The sequence below is a fragment of the Zosterops lateralis genome (genome assembly GCF_965231275.1).
Source record: "Zosterops lateralis genome assembly, chromosome: Z".
NCBI lineage: Eukaryota > Metazoa > Chordata > Aves > Passeriformes > Zosteropidae > Zosterops > Zosterops lateralis.
In genome coordinates this window covers 16335952-16360365 of record NC_139800.1, presented here as the reverse complement: position 1 = coordinate 16360365, position 24414 = coordinate 16335952, and the positions used below count along the sequence as shown (strand labels likewise).

Here is a 24414-nt window from a genome sequence, read left to right as displayed (position 1 = left end):
GAAAGCAAGATGATAGATTAAACTGCAGCTATGAATGCAGAATACGAACAATATCTTGATTTGTCTTCTGCATTTTTTCATGGAGTTTTTAAAAATAAAAACTCTTTGTAATTAGTATAAGTAGTTTTTCACTCAAGAGAAACCATGATCACTTTAACCTCAAGCCAGGAATTTTAAACTACTCAGACTAAACTACCTTTCTTAAGACCTCTGCAGGTAAAGTAGCATTAATTAAGAGTTATTGTATTAGCAAAAAGCCCAACAACAAAATGTCACCTTGTTTTCTTTCAATACAAACTGCTAGACAAAGAAAACCCTTTTTTTCTAGCATGGACCTTGGATATGTACTCCATTATATTAACACAGAAATATATAAATTAATGGCAACTACTGCCTTCTAAGTCAAGCCACGGGAGTTCGGCTGACAGACTTTACCAACAGCTACCTTTACATTGTAAAAGCTCAGATTTTAGCCAGTGCTTAAAGTAGGCACTCAATGACAAGCAATTCTGGCAGAAATTCAAAACCAGCACTTGCTTCAGACACTTAACAGTGAAGGAACCTCTTTCAGATGAATTATCATGAACTGAGCTGTTGGAATCCTATTTGACACTCTGTTGATAAACACTGCATTGTACACTATTGTAAACAGAGAGCAAAACCAGACACAGACATCCTTTTGTCTTCTGTGCTTGGTCCCAGAGCTCTTCATGCTCAGGAAGGACTGAACTTTCAACACACTGTTTGGAAAGGAGTGTAGCAGCAACTAAATATACAGAGAAAAGGGTAGGTCTAGGCATCCTGAGATATTATGTCAGAACAAATGTTCAGAATTCATTTTTTTTACCAAATTTGCTGAATGTCTTCAAGCCAGACTTGCTTTTCCAGGCTTTTAAAGGAGATTGGATGGAATCTGGAAGAGCGATAATACAGTATAAACCAAAAAGTGAAGAACATGGATGAAATTATACATAGTTTTAAAAGTAGATGTTTCCTAACAGATGTATAAAAAAATACAACCAATTTCTCTATTGTTGGCGAGCTAAGAATCATGCTTCATAAGATCCCAATCTTGGGTACTTCATTGTTAATCTCTCCGAGTGATTAAACTACTACCACAAACTAGCAGTACTAAATCTAGTAAATAGTTTAATATCCCATTAAATCCTCCAAAGAAACTGAGAATAATTATTAAAAGACAGACTTTTTTATTATTTTAGTAAGAGACAAGCCAAAAGACCACTGACCATTTATTATGCTATTTATTTGTATTGGAGTGACTGAGAAAATTCAAAGCATTTATCCTACACGCAAGTGACACACAGCCTTGTCTTTCCACAGATCCAAGGCCAGCTGTAGATAATGTGGAAACTCCATTCTTACCTGACTCCTGACTTTCCAGCCCTGCTACACACCCACAACCTTTCTGATTGAAAATTACTTTGGCTGCTTTTGCCTAAACCTGGTCTTGTTGGCAGTGTACTGTGTTTGACATTAGTCCCCATGGAACTAAACTACCCATCATGTGAAGAAATAAAAAACTTTATCTAGTATAGAAAAAGTCCAGGCAGCTGTAAACCTAGAATATATAATAAATCTATGGATTTATTGTTATCCAAGTTTATTTGTACATATAATGAGTGAGCAATAAATTATTTTCTCTGGTTTATCCATGTTGTATTTTATATATTCAGCTCTCACTGCCACTTGGTTAATGCAAACCAGTTTGTCATAGCCTCAGTTATTATGTTATAGGAATGTTGTATTAAACAAACACCATAAACATCTCTGGATGTGGAATCTGCTCCTTATATCACAGTGTTTCAACCACAAAACTATAGGGCCAGGATCAGATCTGTGGTTGTGATTTCTAACACAATGAGTTATTAATAATCCTTTGCCATAGCTTCAGCATAAGAGGTAAGAATGAAAGACCTGACTAACAACCACTAGTTTGGCAGCACAGGCATCTCCCAGGAGATGTGGGTATGAATTCCCTGACCAGTGGTAAGATGTGGAACTTAATATCCTTTGCACATATATTAATGCAAAGACTATAGTATTGCTTGACTCTGTTAAAAAAAAAAAAAAAAAAAAAAAAAAAAAAAAAGTTCCTGTGATTTTGAATGAGGGAAAGGCAAGAGATGGTTCTGGTGTAGGAATAAGGAAGATGAATCTGTGTGCCCTTAGCTTAAAACCTCAGCAATTCTTTTGTCATATACTTATCAACATGTCAGATTTTACTTCCCTTAAGTCAGTTGGAAACTGATGAGGTCACATCTCACCATCCTGTTTGTTCTGGGCAGAGCAAGCCTGGACCAACAGCCCACTTGAAGACAGATCACTCGCTGCTCACAGGTCAGTCTTTAAGAAACACCAGCTTCCTAAGACAAGCAGCCCCCAGTCTGAGAGCAAGGGAAGGGCAGCACCGACCTGAGCAAACAGAGGTGCCAGGAACTGCACTGCTCCCAGCCATTATTGTAAAACAACTTCCATATGTTATTCCTGTACACCAAACACAGCAGAAAGCTGGGGTGAGACACAACTCTCTCCTGTTCCCAGTTGATTTCAGAAGGGGGGCTTTGTGACTTACTGAATGATTGTGAAATCTTACAACACTGATCTGTGGGGCTCTTATCCCACCTTGGCTGTACAAGGAAGCCAGTGCTGAGCCATTTTGAAGGCGGGGGGCACACACATGACAAGGGGCCTGCAAGGGCCTCAAAGAGCTGTGTCACTGCTGAGGGCCCCTCTGCCCATGTGGGCCTGCCTCTGGCACTCTGTCAGTGCAAACAATACCAAATAAACGGATGACACTGTGCTCCTTTTTAATGTTTTCTTTCCTAAACTGCTTTTCAGAAGAGAAATCTTTTATTATTTTAGGAAAACCCCTAGCACCGCTCTCGGGTTTGCCGCCGCTCCCCTCCCACACTGCCGGGCCCTGTGGGAGCACCGGCACACACCTGGTGGCGGGAGGAGCCCCGGTCCCGTCAGCGCTCCGGGGCCGCTTCCCTTCCACCGCCAGCCGCGCCCGTGGCACGCTGACACCCCTTCACCCTAAAACCGCGTTCGTCGCCTTCCCGACACGAACGCGCTCGCTCGCCCTGCTGAGCCCCCGCCTCAGGCCAAGGCCCGGGGCCATGGCGGGGCACTGCGCGCACAGCGCGGAGCGGGCGCGGGGCCGCGCTCCAGTCAGTCAGTCTGTCCCTCCGTCCGTCCGTCCGTCCGGGGTGTGCGCTGCAGTGGCCGCCGTCCCCCTCTAGACGGAGCCCCGCGGCACAGCCCAAGTGCCGGCACCGGCCGGGGCTCGGGCCGGGCGGCGGCGATCCCCGAGTGGCGCCGGGCCGCTCCCCCCGCCGGGCGCGCTCCCCGGGCCGCTCCGAAAGCCTCCCCCCGGCGGGGCCGGCAGCGGCAGGGCCAGGGAGGAGGGCAGGACGCGGCGATGGGCGCTGGGAGCCCCGCGCCCCGGCAGGACAGGACGGGCGCGGAGCGGGCTGCGGCAAGCGGACCCAGAGCCGCCACGGCCGCCGGGGGACGGTGTATGGGGAGGAGTGTTGGGGAGCGCTCCCCGCCGCCCCCCGCCCCGCGCTGACCTCCCTCGCTCCCTCCCTCGCTCCGCTCACCGCCTGCCCCGCCCCGCCCCGCGGGAGGAGTGCGGGCTCAGCCCGCCGCCCGCCGCTCGCCTTCGCGTTTTTCGCTGGTCGCTGCCGCCCCAGAAGTTGGGGCCGCTGGCTGAGGCGCTCCCATGGTGCCGGCGCCCTCCGTGGGGGGGGCGCTCCCGCTGCCGCCCGCGGCGCCGCCGAAACTTGGGGGAAGTTTGAGAGCGAGTCGGTGAGTACCGGGCGCGGCTCCACCGCTCCCGCCGCCCGCCTCCCCCTGGCGCGGCGCCTTCCCCGCCCCCGGCGCCACGGGCGGGGGTCCCGCTCCTGTCCGGTTCACCTCCCCTCGCCCAGGGCCGGTGCGGGCTCTGGGAGCTCGCCCCCCGGTCCCGGCCGGTGTCGGCGCCGCTCCGGGAGCCGGGCCGCCCGTGTCCGCTGCCGTGGAGCCGGGCCGGGACCGCGGCGTCAGCGCCGAGCGCTGAGCTCTGAGCGCGGGCCGGGCCGGGGCGGCGGCGGGGGGCGAGGATTCCTGTCCCGGCCCTGCCGGGGGGGATGGAGGGGCTGCCGGGGGAGAGAAGCCTAGTCTCGGAGATCTGGAGAAACAGTTTTCTTCAGAGAAACCCTCTTTTCTGTCTGGACTTGTATTTAAAAAGCAGAGCTAGAATGGTTGATTAGCTGCCAGCGTCTCAGTCGTCCCCGCTGTAATAGACCTAATCAGAATTTTTCTTCTGTATGGCTTATTGCAGTTTATGCAATTCCTGCAATTCTGTCCTCTTTTTTTTTTTTCCCTCCTCTTTCTTTTTTCTTTTTAATGCCATTTGTCCATAATTTTGTTTCTTATTGTGTAGCATGCTGTAAGTATTGCACAGGATAAAAAAAATAGAGAATGTTTTGAAAACCAAATACTGCTAATGTTCTGAGCAGAAATGTGCAAACAGAGGGGTTATATAGCAGAGGAGTAGCTAATGCTTTATCATAGTAATGTCTTCAGTAAAACTTGTTGCAAACTCTCATGGGGCTAATGCTAGAGATCAAATGAGTAGATGCGAATTCGTTACCCATCTTTTCAGTATAGTATATTTTGTTTAGAGTTTAGTGTGTTATTAACTTTATAGTGTTCAGTCACAGCTTAACTTTTCTCTTTGTGTAGCAACTACAGATCTACATCTGGTCATTTTTCTGGTCATGATTAAGTCAGAAGGAAGAACCAAGCAATTAAAAAACTAACCCACTACTTGAGTTGGATCCCATTTTATTAATGCTTTAAGCAAATATTTGCTGATACGAAAAATTGAAGTTATTTGTCAAGATCTTTTTAGCTTAAATCCAAAAGACTGTTAACTGTAGCGTAGACTTGGTTGCTCCCATCAGCAATGAAAATGTAGTTGGGCATAGAATCAGTTCAAGGAGATTAGGAAAGATGTATTTAAACGCTGGTGTTTATTTAAAAGATGCTATTTTAAATGTTGAGATTAAAGTACATTGCAATTGAGATGTCTTGTGGTTCTGGGTGATAAATGTAAGTATTACTGAAAGTTATTCGGGCAGCTTGAACTGTTTGAATAGGAATGCGGTGTCTTTCATCTCCACCACATCTCAGTCTCACATTACTAGAATTGCTACTTGCTGTGTTAATTCATGGTGTTAGCGTGTTCTAATAGTTATAAAGGATTGACAAACCAGACAGCTTGCAGTCCTTCTGAGGAGTGATTTCTAATGTTGCCAGTAAGTGGTAGTGGTACTTTCATCAGATATATAACTGCTGAAACTTGCATTAATGTATAGAGAAGTTACGAACACCCACCAAATATTTTGCAGTTCTCTGAGTATGGTCAGTCATTGTTTTCATTACCATGGGTTTTTTCCTCTCCTGGTCTTGATGTATTTGCACAGCATGGTGTGGTACCATTCACGTGTAAAAAATGAAGGGCTCTGTAGAGGCAGCCCACAGCACTGCTGTCAGAGAGTACATGGGTGTCTGTGCCACACTGGCTGTGGTGGGGAAATCTATAGAGCTCAGTTCTAAACATCTTTACAAACTGAAGTAGCATGTAATGCTTTTTATGACCTCTTGTGCCCTCTTCCAGTAAGGAACAATCAAAACCTCTGAAGGCAAATCTCCCATTTACGTGTGGGTGCTATTCCTTTTCATTAACTGGAGACTGGGGAAGTATGAGTGTATAGTGGTCCTTTTAGAGTATAACTTCCACTTACAGGGTCTCTTTTACCTGACTGTATGCACATGTCTAAGCATTTATATTAACTGGAGCTAGGCCTTGCTCCTGTTAAACTTTTCCTGCAGAAATTGTGTTTTATCTTGCGCTATTGAAAGGAGCATTGAACTGAATAAATATAACATCATGTACCTTATTTGAAATGCCAGATTTCCACGAATAAAATAGAAGCTGTGAATATTTGTTATTAAGAAAGCAATGTAGGCAGAGATGCTTTAATCTTTTTTTAAAAATCTTATTGAAAAGTAAGTGCTTTATTAGACATGACAGCACTTGCTTGCATTCAGCCCAGTTGAAGATCTTGCAGTCTTAAGGTATGTGTCAAAACTATTCAAAAGCATTGCAAGTGAATAAAAATTATAGGAATAATAAAAAGGGGCTATAAAGCTGATGGGGTAAGAAAGGGCAAGGCTACCTTTCTTGCCCCACCAGCTGTGAGGTGAGAAGTGTAATAATGAGTTTACTCAGTTCTTCAATGCTAGCTTAGCTAGAGGGTCAAGTTTCTTTTAAATAAAGGGTTTTTCTTATCTTGTTGCCAAATATTTATCTGATGGACAGACAATTCTTTGGCCCAATGGAGCTGAGGTAGTAATTCTGGGGAGAGGGCAGTATGAGGAAAACAGGGAGAGAGGTAGTAGGGCTGCGACTTCGGTGTGGCGAAGGCGAAAGGCTGATGCAATGAGATACTAGCTTGGCAGGAACAGATTTATGTCAGGACTTGAAGGAACACTTTGTGCTCAAATTGTTTATCACGAGGGAAATCTTCCTGTACCGTATATGAATCTTAGTTTAAATCTTTGTATGAGGTGGGTGTTTGTTTACACATCATTTTAGTTCATGAGAGATGGAACAAGCGTCCTCTTATCAAAGAGCTGGTTTTCAATGTCTGAGAAACAATTTTTCCCAGAAAATTGTAAAGGATGTTTTCTGACTGAGTTGAATGTTGTCCATATCACATGTACTGCAGATTGTGAATTGAAAATACATTTAAGCATGTATTTTATTAACCTCTAGAAAGTACATATTGTATTGAAAATATCTTAATCAGTAAAATTAGTTATTTTCTTCATTATTAATAAATTAGTAGAATATGCCTTGCTATTTGCTGGGCATTTCAGGTGTTGTGAGGATGTGAAAGACAATTAAAATTACTCTTACTGAAGGAATAACTGCTGGAAAACACAATTAGCGGCAGATGTAAGTGCACAGACACTTGGGTCAGAGTAACTTTTCAGATGTGATATTGCCCACTTTGCTACCATGTACTCAGTAGCTACAAGAGTAATCATTTCACCAGTAAAGCATTTCTGAGTTTTAAAACTCCATCTGCCATGCTATTTGTATTTACCATGCTAATTTAAAACATTTATATTTGACTTGCCAAGAGGTCCAGACTGCAATGCCAACACCCATACCTACTAAATCAGGCATTATAAATTAGAGTTACAAAAGTACTCCTGTTTGTAGTGACACAGTCTGCAACATAGTATTTTGTCCTGCTGTACCCATGTTAGCAATTAGGTTTTGTGGAAGGGATCCACTGTGTGGGATCGTGATCCTGTGGAAGAAAGTGATACAGGGCTGCATGGAGAATGCTGGAGATGTGGTGGAGACAAAAAACTGCACTGTGATTGCTGGTGAGAGGATATGAAACTCTGGTTAATGTAGCAGAAAATTTTAACCTCTCTGCATTAAGAGAATAAACACAGCGCCCATTCTGTTGGTGTGAAATGATTTATGCTTCCCTGTTTCCCCTTTTCTGTAGCCATTTAGTGAGACTCAGAGCATTAGTGTATTAGTGGACCTGCTTGGCCTCTGCATCAGCCACGGGATTGCTACTGAGGACGGGTCCATAATGTGAGACCCCGAACTCAGAAAGTGCAATGCAAAGGCGCTTTGCTTGCCTTTGTGCTCACTAAGGCAGCACATTGCTGCCTCTGATCGCTTAATAAGCTTATTGCTCATAATCCTAGAACAAAGTTGATATATGAAAACATAAATAGAAATAATTAGTTGTATTTAAATAGGATATTAACAGAGATGGAGATAATATTTAGAACTTCAAAAGCTGTTTAAATACAGACACAAATCCATTATGGTCTTCAAACTCTGTTTATAAGCGATCAGTTCAAACTGAAATATGAAATATTCTTTAGGCTGCACAACAGTAATTTATGCAAAAAAAGTCAGTAGTTAACAGACAACAACTTTGAGGAGAAATTGGAAAGAGCTTATTACTAACAAGTATAATGTTACAGCATTCAAGCAATTAAATAGAATTCGATGTTTTACTGCCTCAAGAGAAAACAGGATCAGTAAAACTCCATATTGCAGTAAATCTCCAGGATGTGTTGATGGTTGGTAGAAACTGTACCTGTGATAGTTCTGTGAATAGATATCTTTGTGCCTGAGCAATATGCAGAAGTTTTGGGGTTTAATCCATACAGAGTCTGTCTGTACAACCTTATTGGTATAGCCAAACAACTCCCTTTTTGCCTGTTGAAGTTCGGGGATTGTCCAACCATGAAATACAATCTGTAGGACAGAAGAAACAGACTGAAAGAACGGTCACATTTTATTCCAGCTATCTCAGTTAAATTAGCATGCAGTCAGTTTCTGCCTTACGTGCCTGTTTCCCATCTGCAGAAAGCAGTCTGATTTCTGCTATACTTCATGTTTCTTTTTTTTTGCCTGCCTTTTTCATAGGTGCGTTATGTTCGTGCTATCTAGAGAATGAGTTGGGCTTTCCTTCATTGCATGACTGAAAATACTGCTTGAATTTGTTATGGAACGCTTACTGAACTGTGTTTGCTCAAGAGCCATGTTATGAGTCTACTTTATAATTGTTCTGAGCGATGCCTTGTTTACTGTTTTCATCTGGAAGAGCTTGAACTGTTTGGTGTTTTGATGGTTTGTGGCATTGCTAATGGCTTTATGTGATGCTATAAAAAGTGAGTGAAAACCAAGCAGAATTCCTTCTAGATGGTGGCTCTTGTCCCTTGCTTTGCGTGAATTGAAGAAGGCTGGTTGTGGTTAGTTTGGGACCAAACTTTACCTGTTCTGCCAAGAGTAAGGCATATCTGATATGAGGACTGAGAGAAGAGTAATTAAAAGCTGCTGTATCTTTGGGTTTCAACTGCATTTTATGGCTGAGCCTGTTACAGTATATCAGAAGCACTGTGGAACTTTTACTTAAAAGAAACCTCTGAGAAAGACGTAGCTTTCGTAATGAGTGTGACAGTTCGCAGTCAGACAGAGTAGCTCTAAGGACTAAGTCAGATGTTAAGTAAACAGAGTAGAAGACAACATGGTCAGGACTCTACCAGGCCATCTCTTTGATAGGACACATAGATCAAGCCTGGTGAGCTGTGCCGCTGCTGGGGCTTTGGTCATGTGTGTTGAGTCCTGGCTGGTTTAGGGCATAAAACAGAGGAGTTGAGCCACCTGAAGGAATGATTTGCAGGGTGCAGTGGGAAATCCTGCTTTTTTTCTAGAATGTATTTGCAGGTTTTGGCCGGGGCACACATATAACTGCCACACATGCAGCTGAAACGTTACAGGCTGGTGCTTGTTCCAAATAGTGCCAACCTGCTGGTCCAGCATGTGTGAATGAGCTTATCTTACAGCTGCAATGTTTTTGCGGTAGGATCAGAAAGCGTGTGTGAGACAGTGCTTTACACTTTTCAGCTGTGATTTCTGACCTTTGGAGAGCGGCAGTGAGCCTCTGGGTCTGCTCGTGCTGGGTGTTGCTAACAAACACGGCACAGGAGAGGAGCCTGTTACGTGATACGGTCACTGCTGGCCGGCTGTGCACCAGCCAGTTCTGCTGCTGCAGGACAGTGTGTACAGCACAGAGGGACAGCAGCCTGAGAGGGGGAGAAACAGCCCTCCACTTCCCTGTGAGAAAGGCTATTTTTGTGGAACTGTGTGGTGAGCTCTGGTATCTTCCAGCTCTGAGGTGCTTTAATTAGGATGACCATATCAGTTGAGAAAACATTTCAGAAAAAGAAATCACTGTTGTAAAGAAGCCTATGCCTCATTATCACTGGTTCTTAGATAAGTATTTTGTTTGAACAGCTAATTTCCTTGAAATAATGGGTAGCTTTGAAAAAATTAATTTCTTCGGTTGTACAAGGTCCACATTCTTTTGGCAGCATGTGATTTCATCCACCGGAAGGCACACACAAGTGGGTTAACTACAATGGATTCTGTTTGATGGTTCTCAGGGTTCTACCTGACCCCAGAGGTGCTGTGGAAGCAGCTCTGGAAGGTGCTTCCATTAAGGAAGCATGGCACTCTGAGTGGTATGAGGGGCCTGCCTAACTTGCATTGAAGCAAAAGGTACAAGAATATTCGCTTTATACATCATTGTAAAGCTAGCATGGCTTTATACAAAGGGGAACTCTTGCCTGACGAATTTGATGAAGTTCTGTGATGGAGCTACAGGTTTGGTGGACAGCGGCAGAGCAACTGATATTGTCTACATGGGCTAATGCAGTTTGACACTGTCCTGCAGGCCATCTTTGTCTGTAAATTGGAGAGATGCAGATTGGTGGATCGACCACTTGGTGGATAAAGAGCTGGCTGGATGGCCACACTCAGAGTTGTGGTCAACAGCTCATTGTCCACATGGAGAGCAGGGACCAGTGGTGTCCCTCAGGGGTCAGTCCTGGGGCTGATACTGTTCCACACCTCTGTCAGTGACATGGACAGTGGGATCAGGGCACCCCCAGCAAGTTTGCTGCTGACACTGAGCTGTGTGAGGCACTCGACTCAGGGGAGGGAAGGGATGGCACCCACAGGGACCTGGACAGGCTGGAGAGGTGGGGCCATGCAAACCTCAGGGAGTTCAGCAAGGCCAAGTACAAGGTCCTACACCTGCATTGGGGCAATCCCAGACACAGCCACAGGCTGGGCAGAGAAGTGATTGAGAGCAGCCCTGTGGGGAAGGACTTGGGGCTGATGGCTGACAAAAAACTCACCCTGAGCCATCAATGTGCACTCCCAGCATAGAAACCAAGGGAATCCTGGGCTGCATCCAAAGGAGCATGACCAGAGGGTCAAGGGAGTGGATTTTGCCCCCTATTCTGCTCCTGTGAAACCCCACCAGGAGCACTGTGTCCAGCCCAGGCGTCCCCAATTTAAGAGGGACATGGAACTGCTGGAGCAAGTCCAGATGGGCAGCCACAAACCTGATAGAAGGACTGGAGTACCTTCCCTAAAAAGACAGGCTGAGAAAGTTGTGGCTGTTCAGCCTGGAGAAGAGAAGGTTGTGTGGAGACCTCATGGCAACCTGCCAGAATCTGAAGGGGCCTACAGGGAAGCTGGAGAGGAACTCTTTGTCTTTGAGGACAAGGAGTAATGAGAACAAACTGTAAGAGGGGAAATTTAGGTTAGATATAAGGAATAAATTTATTACTATGAGTGTGGTGAAACAGGTTGCCCAGGGAAGCTATGGATGCCCCAGCCCTGGCAGTGTTTAGAGTGAGGTGGGATAAAGCCTTGAGCAGCCTGGTCTAGTGGGAGGTGTACCTGTGCATGACAGGGGAGATTGGGGCTAGATGATCATTACAGTACATTCCAACCCTTAATATTTCTATGATTCTATGGTTTTTCAGGCTTATGGTGGATAATGGTATAGGACCTGTATCCAACATACGGGGGAATTAAGCAGTACATTTGTCCCTTGTATCTTTGATCCAGCTTATGATGTAGATGAGTGCGCTTAATGTCATGATGGAAAAAAGTAATGTTTTTCATTGTTGTACCCATGTGTTTGTTGTGGCCTGTTCTGTTGCTTTTTTACCAATATAAAAAGTTATTTTTTTTAATTAAGGTAGTCAGGTATATTGTGAAAATCATTCCAGGTCCCTTTTCCTCTCCTGTACTACTACTGCAGATGAAAGTGAAGAGCTCTCTCCATAAGAACCCAAGGGAGCGTTGTGGAGCAAGTGTGAATAAAAAATCCATCCATGGAAAGAAAAGAATATAGGATTTAGGAAGAGTCACTTCTGGCTAGTTGTTAACGTTGAAATTTAATAGTATAATTGGAATCTTCATGCAGAGACTTTTATAGTCATGTTCCTGTTTTCTTTGCTGAAGTGGAAGTTGCAGATTTTTTGAAATAATTTTAAAAATAATTTTGCCTTTCTGTTTCAAACCCAAGGAAACAGGGAGCCAAGTTCATCACAGGACATCTTCAATTGGAAGAAGGAAGAAATTTTTCACAGTGTTAGAAAGTGTTCAGTATTTCAGTTTACTACATCATGCAGAAAAGGAAAAGAAGTTGAAGGATCAAGAGCCAGAGACTGCATACAGATTCCTGATAATTTGTGAAACAAAATGGAGTATGTGCAAGTAGGAAGACTAGGACTTGAAAGCTGGGGGAGCTAATGGTTGTTGGAAAGCCTTGAAATTAGAGAAATACATTCATTCCCATTAAGACGGAGCAGTACTACAGAGCAACATCCTCAGCTGTGGCTTTGGGGTCTGCAGGTCATACAGTTCTCTCTTCTCAGGACTTTTCATTGTTGCTTCATATCCAGTAGATTGGTGTTTTCCAGATGCTCTGATCATTCCCTATGCTAAGAATACAGATAGGTACTCTTACAGAATGTTATTAAAATACCTGGTCAGAAGCACTGTGCTTGTTGGCAGGCTGTGCTTTTCAGAGCCTTTCAGACAACACAGGCTGAAACCAGCTTGGGTATAGTGCAGGATATGCTCAGCCTAGAGCATGGCAGCTGTAGCTTCAGCTGAATGTCCAGCAGCCTGTGAACACAGCTGCCACCCCCTGTTCCTCATCAGCCCCTCTCCTTTTCCTTCTGCTGAGCAGAAATTGAAGTCTCTCTGAGTTTGGACTAATGTAGATGAACTTAGCAATTGGTGACCTCCAGTACCAGAGAGGCAGACAATGATCTAGGCCATGTGTTGTGTGTCCATCTCTAAGAGGGGGGCAGAGCTGCAGAAGCCAGTAGAAGTGTGGCACCAGTGGAGGTGGAAACTTGCTAATAGAGAAGAGCAGGAAAGCTGAACAAACAACTGTATTCATTAAAGCAATTACTGGACAGAAATGAGGCATTTTCTGGGGAAAGATGAATGTCAATCTATGTTTTGTTCCATTGGTGCAGTTTATACCCAAGTGGCTGGTAGTCATTTAGGGGTGCTATAGTCACACAAAGAGTACTGGAGGAATTTGGGCATTAGAAAAGTGACAAGAGGAAGGACCAAAAGGCCATTTAACAGGCTAGTATCGATACTTTACCTTGTGTAAAGTATTTTTCTGGGATGGGTGAAGGGACTGAGACATCAAGTAACTCTAACAATGTAGATCAAGGATGGAGGGTAAGTGCTTCTGCCTCAACAGCACTGACCTTTTGCGTGTTCTACGTTATAAATAGTTGCTTATCGGCAGGTCTGGCTTTTTGCATTGACTTCTGATCTCTATTGCTTTTACCATTCATTTTTTTGTCTTTGTCTTGGCAGAGCACTTCAGCTACTACAGGAAAGAACTAATGCCACTCATTATATTGTTTTGCTATTTGAAAAAGTAAAACCAAAATGCTCATATTCCTTTGACTTTTTCTTTGCAGACTCATGGTGTGTGCAGTGGGTGAGGAATGATGCTTTCAAAACTGTCATTGTAACTTTAATAGGGCCTATTATCTGCAGATAATTTTACAGATTTTTAGGTGTATTTTTTGTAGTGTTAGTACTTCTTGATACTGTTTGGCTCAAAAGATGTAATCATGGGTGTTGAAGTACTGACTGGATTACCAGCAAATCACTGTGTAGAGCATGGTCATTTAATTGTTACAAATTTAAGCAAATGTTGAAATGGTAAAAAAGAGCCACATGGACCACTAGAAATACTTATCATGGGGTCAGGAAGACCCACAAGAGTGGCTTCTCTTCAGCTGTTCTCTTCAGTTGGGCATTGAGAAGTTGTGAAGGAAATTCAAAACAATGTCTCCAAGTTTTGCCACGATTACTCAGTGGAATCACTTGTCGCCAGATGCTCATGCTGAATCAAAGAGGACAGCAACCACTGTGGTGGAAATTACTTTTCTGAAATTGCTCAAAGCCAATTATCAGTCCAGTTGTTTTATGGGATTATTAATACTCTGTGGACTGTTCTACAGTTTGAATGACAGACAGGCAGGTAGAAGTTATGATGGAAGTTATTTTGTCACCTTTATGCTTTTAGCTGTGGAAATGCATATAGCATCTTCTATTTGAGATTTCAGTGTAGCTGTGAAAAAGGTATTGTAACACAGATTGTGGGATCAGAGTGAAAGATCTGGTCTGTATTTCCCAAGCAGTAGCTCCTGGAAGCGATACGGAGCTTGTGGCTAGGAATGGAGCCATAACCCTGTCCGTGACTGCATGGGAGGCTCTGCAGTGAGTTCAGAAAGACCTCAGCCAGATCTGAGCCTTCAAAGCCTCTGCTCATGGCACTGCTTTCCAAACCATTGCAGAACCTCATACTTTTTTTCTTCCCCTTGGAAGAGGGGAATACTTGTGTATTTTGGTGTTTTAAATGTATTGTGCTCTTAGTTTTTATGCAGTCTTGGAATTAGTAATAAGCCAGGTGTTGCTTGTGTTTCATGGATAGCGTATCCAACCCAAGAGTCCAGGGAGCCTACAAGCAGACTATTCCTCTTCTTCCAGCTGTTCTTTTTGGCAGTAGCATGAGCTAAGGTTTTCATGAATTAAAGATTCAGGGTCGGGTGTGAAGTTATCTGCTGATCAGACCCCTTTGAACAATTTATTAACAAAGTGACAATCCAGCACTGTACTCAGTAATTTGATTGCTTCAATGGTAGGTGCTGCAGGGAAGAATATAGCATCCTTTCTGGAGTCTGGTTTGTTGATTGTTGTATGACCCAGTTGGCAGCAAGCCTGTCCTATGAGGCACAGGATAATAATATGCTGCACAGCTATTTTGCTAAGTAGTTGAAATACAGCGCCAGCGTTATTTGGGACAGATACATCTTTGATAACCTATTGCTGCCAAGTTGCACAATAAAAAAACACCTTTTTTTTTTTTTTTTCCCATCATAAAACTTTCCTCCATTGTTCATCAGCAAGCTGACCTTGAGGAGCTCTGCTTCTGTTGAGATTTAGGGGGGAGTTTCTAGTCAAGGTGTCATTCCGTCTTGTTACTCACTGGCAAATCTGCTTATATTGTTTTCCATACTGTACTAGATCTCTAAGCATTTGCTCAAAATTCAGCATAGTTTCACAAAAATTCACATTGGACTATCGAACTTATTTAAAAATTATTTTCATAAATCCAGAAAAACTGAAACACCACTAGTAGGTATCCTCTAAAATAATCTTAGGTTGTAACTCTTATCTCTGCCACATGATTACATATCTGCAGGAAACAAGAACTTCTTCACCAGTCTCAGAATGGCTAAAAACTTGCTCTATAGCAAAAATAGGAATCTGGCAGACTTTTCAAGTACAAATCAGTCTCTTTGTGGAGACTTACTGCAGGCCCTCGGGTACACTTGCTCTGCAAAGTTAATTCAGTCACCTGGTGTGGTTAGTCTGATTTTTTCTTTTCTCTATTTAAATTTCTCTGTTGTTTGAACTCTGCCTGAAAAGTAGACTGGCACATGTTCTCTTATTTTTCAGATCAGTCGTGCCAGCTATGCATAAAAGAGCTGGAGCAAAAGCATTCCATATCCGTTAAGTGTTTTATTTTCCAGACTAAAAACTGAATACTTGCAGCTTGTATGTCATTATATGCTTGTCATTCCTAATTACTTTCTGGCATGTTCCTGGGTGTTTTGTAGACAGGAAAATGCATTTGATTATTTTTTTTAAGCTACGCTTGGAAAAAAAAAAAAAAAAAAAGACTTCTACAAGAAAGCCAGAGAGGTACTTTTTATAAGGGTAGGCAGAGATAGGGCAAGGGAGAATGTTTAAAATAAAAGAGAATGGGGTTAAATTAGATACTTGGAAGAAATTCTTTACTGTGAAGGTGGTGAGGCACTGAAATAGGTTGCCCAGAGAGGTGGTGGATGCCCCATTTCTGAAGGTATTCAAGGCTGGTTTGGATAGGTCTTTGAGAAACTTGGTCTAGTGCAAGGTGTCCCTGCCCATGGCATTGGGATTGGAACTAGGATGACCTTTAAGGTTCCTTGCAGCCCAAACCATTCTGTCATTCTGTGAGGTAAAAAACTATTGGGAGAAAGAAATGTGTGGACATAATCACTTACTACTTTCTAAAAGAGTAAGTTGCTTTGTCTCTTACTATCAGTAAACATTTTGTCTTGAAGGAGTAAAACTATTGCATTTCATAACTGGAAATTAATCATCATTCCCTGGAGGTATTCTGAATACTGTGGCATGTTTTACCAGAGGAAAATATTGTGTTTGCATATCAGATTTTATATGCACAAATTCATAAATGTGTACAGGGAAGCAGATTTGCAGTTCTGACCCTTCAGATGGGCTACAAAGTGAGCTACAACAACTCACCTGAGGCTAGTGGTAAATAGAAATGTGCCAATGAATAAAAGAGTTTCTCAGCCAGCATTTATTTTGCTTCTTTAGATTTTGTTCTTTCTTGACAGTCACTTGACAGCTTGACTGCTCTAGAAATGTGCTGGAGTGTTGGAAGCCTGTTATCTCCTAAAATGGCTGTTGTTCCTCAGACAGAATGCAAATCTTCAGAGTCACTGAAATTAAGACTCATGCAGCTTTGTGGGGGGTGTGTCAATACACAGGCTGCTTAGAATAGATTCAGATGTGAAACTGCACTCAAAGGCTAAGGCCACAAATTAAAGCCCAGATTGATTATTTGGGGTGGCTCTCTGCCGTGGGGGCTGTAGTGTAGGCTGCATGAGCTGCACCCTGGCTGGGAGCTCAGTTTTTGCTGGGCTGATGCAACTTGTCCCACAACTACCTGGTAACAGGAGAGATTGGGAGCCTGCGGCAGGAGCCTGCCTTGTCACCAAGCAAGGCTAGTCAAGTCCCTTTGGCAGCAGCCCACAGCAAGGTTGGTTTTGGCCTGGGACGAAGCTGCTTTTTGCCAACTCTGTGTACCATCCAGGACATGGGAAATGTGACTAAATGGTAGCTTGTCTGTGTGGGTGGTCCCCAAAGTTTGTTAAAGTTGCTGCAGGATGCTGGCATGATGTAGTATTCAGTGTCTCCACTAGATACCTATTGTATTGTTAATTCCCATCTATAAAGACTCAACAGACTATGAGAAGTGCAAGGTCACCTCAGTTTAGTGCCTGCTTTTCAGTGGTATCTGCTGAATTTTGCTGGTAATGTGCCGTCTACTGTGATAAACAGGAGCAAAGACTCTTGCCTCGAGTGACAATAATTTATTACTTATACAGTGCCACAGCCATAGTTTGCAATTCAGTCAGCTGTGCTGAACATATATGAAGCATTCAGGATTAGCAGGATAATTTATGGTGCTGAACAAAACAAATACAGTCACCTGAGGCTTGTGCTGCATGGTGAATACTGCTTTTGTGGACCGTATTCCTAATATAGTGATTACCAGTATTAGTTGTTTCTTTGTACCATGCTAAAATAGCTGTAGGAAAATATTTTTCTGAAATCTGAGGTTTTAAAGGAATTTTGAATATAGCCTGATGAAATATGGCAGCACAGGAATCCTGGAATATTTAACTTACAGTGAAGATAATTAGTCTCTTCTGTGCAATGACGTTTATAAACTTTTCACTATAAGCTTTCCTCTGACTGGATGAAATAAATAGTAATTTTTCTGGAAAAATGAAAGTTTTCAAGAAATAAGCCAGTTCCAGCTTTTGGCTTGAATTAGAGTAATAGTTTCATCTCTCAGAAGTAGCTATGACTGTATAACTCATAAATGCTGGACTGGATATACACATTTAAAATAAAAGCTTTTTCAGTCTGAAAAAATATTTTAATAAGTTAAACCAGCTAAACAAAGGTAATTTCAGATAAATCCAAATAAGTTCAAATAATTTCAAATGCATTCATACAAATACAAAAAAAATTGTCTTGCATAGAATATACAAATTCACTACAGATAAAAATTTAAATCTTCCTATATAATATCAATGTGAATGATTTTTTTTCATGTCACCAGAAGGGTCTGTTACTAAACTGTTTTTTGTTGCCAGGCTAACTGCTGTCAGATTTTTTTAATAGAGAAGTAAGTGTTTTTCCAATATTCATGAAGATCTTGAAATGCCTTGAAAAAGACAGAATTTTGTTAAATGATTTCTTAGTAAAGCAAGGTATTAATCATGCAAGATACTACTCTTGGGTAAGGATTGTGGCGGACATAATGCTGCTGATAGTGCCGTGGTGAGCCCTGAGTGGATGTGCCTCAGTCCTTTGGAGAGTGTGCAGCCTGCATAGGCATAGGAAGCTGTCAGCTCTCGTGTGGATGGGTCAGCAGAGCCCTTCAGCACCTTCCAGTGAGCTGCACAGGGTCTGCTATAGGGTCGTTTTGCTTTTATTTATTACGTAGCTGGAGAAGAACTACTCCATCACCAAACAGCATGGGTTCCAGGCTGCAACGCTTTGGGCTTGCCTCCCTTTTCCTTGCTTCCTCACAAGCCTTGCATCTCCTCTGTAAACAACTGTTACTCTCTAAAGCTTTCTGTGCAGATCAGGTTTTCTGAACATTTTATCTTCGTGGCCCTCTTTGGCACAGTCTTTCATTTGGCAGCAGTATTGGAAAGGAGAAGCCTTCCAACATGTGCTGCTCCCATTAATGTGCTACAGAGTTCCAGGTGCCTGTGAGACAATGGCATTTTCTCATCAACTTTTTCCCTTTTGATTTCCACTGGTTTGGTTTTTTCCCCTCTTCTCATTGCAAAACTGCTGCCTAGCCTGTAACTCTTTACACTACATTGGTCAGTACAATATGACACATTTAATCTTGTGATACAGCAAAGAAAAAAGTGTATTGAATCATGGGAAATCCCTAAATATGATCATGTTTTCGTTTGGTCTTTTTTTTATTTTCTTTTTTCCTTTTCTTCAGATGCTGTCCCAAAAAAAATATATGTTAGAGGAAGGTTCATGCTGAAAATTGCTTTAGTGAAATGCGCAACATCCATCTTTATTTCCAGGCTAGGTGTGGGCATGACAGGATTTGCTGTGGATCTTGGACAAGCCCCATGCTGTATTAGTGTGACATTGATGCCCTGTTGAGCCAACATCAAAGTCCTGTTTGGTTTTTGGTACGTAGAGGTCTTGGCTCTCTTTTCTTCATGGACTAAGGTGGTAACTGCAGTGGCCAAGCTAAGCATCTGACAGTACAGCTTCCCTTTGGATCCTAATTGCTGCTTACAAAACTTTGCAAACACAGCTCCTAAGCTGGCAGGCTGCTTGTCTTCAGCTACAGGGAGAGCTCTCATAAAGGCTTTCTCTATCCCTGAGGTATATTGCAAAATGAGAATGTTCCCTTTCTCCTTGGCATCAGCTCTGGTTTGTAAACTTTGATAACAAAAGAAATACTGAGTTCATATTCCAAAATACTTGGAATCTGGTTGTTGATTTTTTGGATACATAGGGTTTTTGCTCCCACACAGAACAATTTTGCCTTTAAAATTCTGTCTAATCCCTTTACACATTTTCTTGTTTATTCTGTCAAAGGGTTTATTCTTGAAACACTTAATATGAGGGCAGTTTCTAAATTGTGCTGAGGGTGATTGTTCTCTCTTGCTGTGAAAGCTCTTGGTGGGATGCAGAGTGGACATTTTCCATGTTACTGATTTTTTAGCACCATGGATGGAAATATTCACATTACCAGAGACAATGAATGGATGGGGTGTCTGCCTAGAGATGGAGATGGGCAGGTAGCACATGGGTGTGATGTTTAGCTGGGAGTTCTGACTCCTAGCTAAGTGGGAAGGGGTGCAGCAGGTAAGACTTTCTAGGGGTCACCTACTGACCTTCATCCACTCACTTTAGGCATGGATTGTTCCCTTGTTCTCCAGCCTATCTCCTTTTCTTGGACATCTCAGCTTCTTTTTGCCTTTGAGGTAGACCATGACTGCATGTATATCAAAAGATGAGCTCCCATTTTGCAGCCTGTTTGTTCATCGTAATCCAGATGCTGGATTATTTTATCTTTTAATTGTTACTTTCACGCATTTAGGGAGTAAGAAGGACAAAAGGCACTGCTGGGTTATAAGGACTGGTTTACAGAGGCTTTGAAGATGGGGCTGTTCAGTATTGAAGAATAATGTTTTTTCCCTGTACAGCATTAATCACTTTGCATTCCATTTCCACTGTGACAGCTCAGATATAATTACTGATCACCATGGGCCACTTAAATGAGTACTGTAAATTCCTGTGAACCTTTTAACCTGCTAAATTAATCACATGGAGAAAGTTAATGCTATTTATATTTAAATAAAAATTTGCAAACCAGGCAGGAGGAAAGAGTGTTTTTGTGTACAACATGTTACCATTTATGCTCAACTGTTTGAGGGAGGCTGGTGGCTTTTTGAGAGATCATGGATATGAGCTTCTGCTAAAGTCAATTGAATGTAATAAAGGGGTTGTTTTTTTAAAAGGGCTCTGTCCACTTGAATATTGTGATAGTGAGTAATGTTGAATGCCTTATTGGGGGGGGGTGGGTGGGTGGGTATAGCATCTCTTCTCATTAGTCCTGTTTATTTATTGATACTGTCATGTTTGGAGGGGGTTGGGTGCTGAAAATACGTGAATATGTGTAGCAAGGTTTATTCTTTTGGTTTACTCCCTATTTACCTCCATGTCCATTTAGCACCTTGCTTGAGATTTGATCTTACACATGGTGCTATAAAATGCCTAAAAGCATTTAATTTTCAAAGAGGTGCAATATGCATTTCTCTTGCTTTTAATGAAATTTTACAGCCTTAAGGGTTGGCTGCAGGATTTTACAAATGTAAATCCTCAAGGCTGAGGCCCCCAAAGAAATAAGAAAGCTCATTTTCCAGCACAACTTTAAGCTAACGTCTTGAATGTTGAATACCTGTGGTAAGCTTGGCAAGTCAAGTAACTTCTTAAACAGTCCAATTCACCATCTTTGGTGTATGAATTCCTCAGCTATTTAAAACAAAGAGAGTAGAAACAGCATCTTTTTCTACATCTTCTTTCTCAGCCTGTGAGTAAACTGATATATAAGAGATGTATGTTGTGCATTAGTTGCTTTCTCAAGGTGGACACTACTTAGGTCCCTGTTCTGCAGTGCAATAAGCCACTGTAGAAATCACTGGTGCAGGATGAGAACCCATGCATCTCTGTGAAAAGAGCTCATTTCATGTCTGGGCAGTGTTGAGGGAGAGCAACGAGGCACATTTTATTATGGAAATGTTGGACAAACTGTTTCAATTGCAAGGAAGGGACAGTAGTCAGAGTATTGTATAGGACTGAGTCATACTTGTTTAAAAGCATAAAAAAATACTTTTCATATTTAAATAATCAGCAGTTGTGTTTGCCTGCTGAAATTCCTATAATTAAATTGTTATCTCAGGAGAGTGTGCTTCCAGTTAATAGAATGTTAGCCAAACTTTACCAAAGTATAGGAATTTCAGCATGTTTCACCGTTAAGCTGCTTTTAAAAGTGAAGACACATCCTGCCCGCTCTTCTTCATGCTTGTTCTTTAAGCAACAGTTAAACCATCTCAATGACACTTAATGCCATCTATCATCAGGAGATAGATGAACGCTGAACTGAGAAACAGTTTTGCCCTTTGCAATTTATTTGTCACTTCAGGGTGGTGACAAGTTGCCTTTAATTAAAAGGAGAGACAATTATGTTTAATTGATTGCAATGGAGGATTTTAAATTTGTTTTTAATTGTACTACCCAAGGTGTTTTCCTCTTAAAAGAAACTGATATATTCATTTGTATATTTGTTTCACTGTCTTAGTGCAAATACTAACAGCATTCCAGAGCCACCTCCTCTTGCAGGAAATGTTGCTGTTTATCTCCTTGTCACCTGTGGCTCGTACTGTTGCACCCAAACCTAAATTCTCCTAATCTTGACTCCTCAGAAGGGAGGTTTGTTTTGTTGCTGTGCTGGCCATCAGCATCGTTAGCTAATACATTCCCTTTGTGTCTTCAAGTCAAATGCAGCTACAGTGATATTTCTGTGTTCCCGTAACTTGCATGCATTGTAATCATCAAAATATTAAAAGAGCAGTGTTTTCAAAAGTACATATGACTTAATAGATGTGTTTCTGATGTTTGTATCTACTGGAAGAGGCATTTAGAGAAGGGAGGAGAAGGATTTATTGAGAAATAACAAAATGACTCATCAGAAATATTTGTCCTCTTTTCTTTCCTGCGTGTGGCTATTTCCATTATAAACTGGAGTGATCAGTGTCTGTCTGAATAGAATTGATGAGATAGCTCTCAGAAGGTGAAATATTTTGTAATTTTTAACCTTCCTTAACTATGTTTATGCCTGATAGAGGCTGAAAGAGTTTAGTAGCTCTGGAGAATGTTTGTCTGGAAAATGGTTTACTTGGGATATCTTTTTCTAAGGAAAAAAAAGACAATGTTTTCCCTTGTTCCTGAAATTCCTAACATGAGTGTGTTTATCCCACACTAGATGGTCAAGATGGACTCCCTCTGACAATTAAAGTTGTTCTCCATTAAGAAGTGTGTGTACTGCACTTAATGAAGCAGCACTTAGCTTTGCTAACATCACTCTGGAGCAGTAGAGAAGTTCTTTTAACACATGAGTGGATTCCCAGAACTCTTGCTTTGTAAATAATGTCTGTGCCCAGTGAGCCCTAATTGATAATGACTGTTAATGTAATACCTGCTGGCTAGGCCTGGTCTTTACTGAAAGAGCTCTTTGAAACTTATTTATTGATTGCTGCAATCAGTTTAGTTTAAAAAAACAAACAAAGAAAAAATCCACCAAAAAACCCCAGACATTAATTTGGTCTCAGGTTTCTGATAATTGTTTTTCTTATTTGATAGAGTTAGTGATATTAAAGTCTCAAAACCCTTGTCTGCCTTTTTACTTCTAAAGCATTTGATGTTTTTGATTATGATCTCAGGAGTGGATATTAAATAAATGTAATTTTCTGTCCAGTTCACAAAAGGCAGCCCCAAAATAAGGACATAGAATTTGCCTACTCTCTCTATCATGAGGTTTCTATAAACTAATTATTATTTATTTACCTGTGCAGAAAGTGAAGTTTAGTCACAAGGCTGAGATGGCATTCTCCTCTCTGTCCTCAAGGTTACTTTATGTTTGAACACACTGTACAGACATAATTTTGAATCTTTGCCCCGTGATACAGACTGTGGCCAGCTCTGCTGCTGTCTACAAAAGGAGTGGGAGTTGCGCTTTCATATGGTGAAGTTGTGCTTTCATCCTTCTCACCTTTAGCGTTTTCTTACAGGTTTTGATTTGCCATTATCAGAGAATGAATAATGCTTGACATAATTCATCCAATGGTGACATTCATGTCATGTTTTCCTCTTCCCTATCTCCCTTTGTGTACATTTCAGTAGTTAAATTATTAGTGCTAAATTACCTAGTGGTTGCAAAGTGATCCGTTTATCTGGGATAGCTGTATTTGTTTCCCCTAATGTATTTTTACTTCAAAAGTGATTTAGTTAAAATTTTTTATGACTTGCACTAACTGATGTAGAAATGCCTAGTTGGAGGTGAGATTTGCTTCAGATGACTTGAAAAACAGTAGTCCATAAAAGAATGCATGCAAAAGAATTAATTGCTGATTTTTAGTAAATGTTTAATTAATAAAAGACTATTAATCATTTATTGCTGGGTGGTTTTTGTTCTCAGCTTTTCACTGCATTTTAGACTAATTTTTAGACCAATATGTATATCAAAGTTTTATCCAGCAGTAACAGTCACTGTTTTATCCAGCACTTACAAGGAATACAAATACACTTTGTAAAATTAGAAACTATAGCTTTAAAATCTAGCAGGATATTTTAGTTGGGGTAACTTAAATTTGAGTAGCATTTTGTTGAGAACTAGGTTCTGATTTTGATGTGTCCCTTTAATTACTCATGTGTGCTTGGAGGCTGATTTATGCCCTTATTCACGCTGTGCATCTCACGTGTATTTTGGCTGGGCAGTGCACTCTGAATCTTTTGTTACAAGTTTATCAATCCAGTTGATATAATCTGTCAGTCCTGGGTCCAAAATGGACATGGGATCATAATGGTTCCTAATTTTCTCAGAATTTTGCATTCTGAGTATTCTGTTGTCCATCATTCCCAGCATGCCCTCTCATGAACCTCCACAGTTTTGGTCTTTGTTAATAGCTTCTGTCTATTAATAAGAGTGCACCTCTGCTGAAAGTGGCTTGACAGCTGGTGTGATTGACAGTATTAAAAACTAGTTGAGATATTTCCATTTCATTTCAGGATATTGAATTTATTTTTTTTTTTGGTTCTGTCACATGGCAGTTGCCCGTCACTTCACTGGGATACCCTCCTGACAGCACCATGGAATTGTGCTGGTGTGAAACAGGGCCAGCCATTACTGTCCAGTTGTGCATCCTGCCATGCCAGGAATACTTTCAACAAGTGCTTTTGCTGAACACCAGCACCTGACTTTCATCCTTCTGTCC

The 24414-nt window shown here is 41.9% G+C and overlaps 1 protein-coding gene across 2 annotated transcripts in view; it reads left to right on the top strand.

Annotated features, from left to right (window-relative positions):
- Positions 1-24414, top strand: part of GHR (growth hormone receptor) — a 134670-nt gene that overhangs the window by 12434 nt on the left and 97822 nt on the right. Inside the window, exon 1 of one of the 2 annotated variants that reach the window (XM_083883473.1) lies at positions 3719-3831. The exons of the other annotated variant lie outside the window; for it this stretch is intronic. The gene's annotated coding sequence lies outside the window, so the exon portion shown is untranslated. Of the gene's footprint in view, positions 1-3718; positions 3832-24414 lie in introns of those variants that run through there. 2 annotated transcript variants of the gene reach the window in all.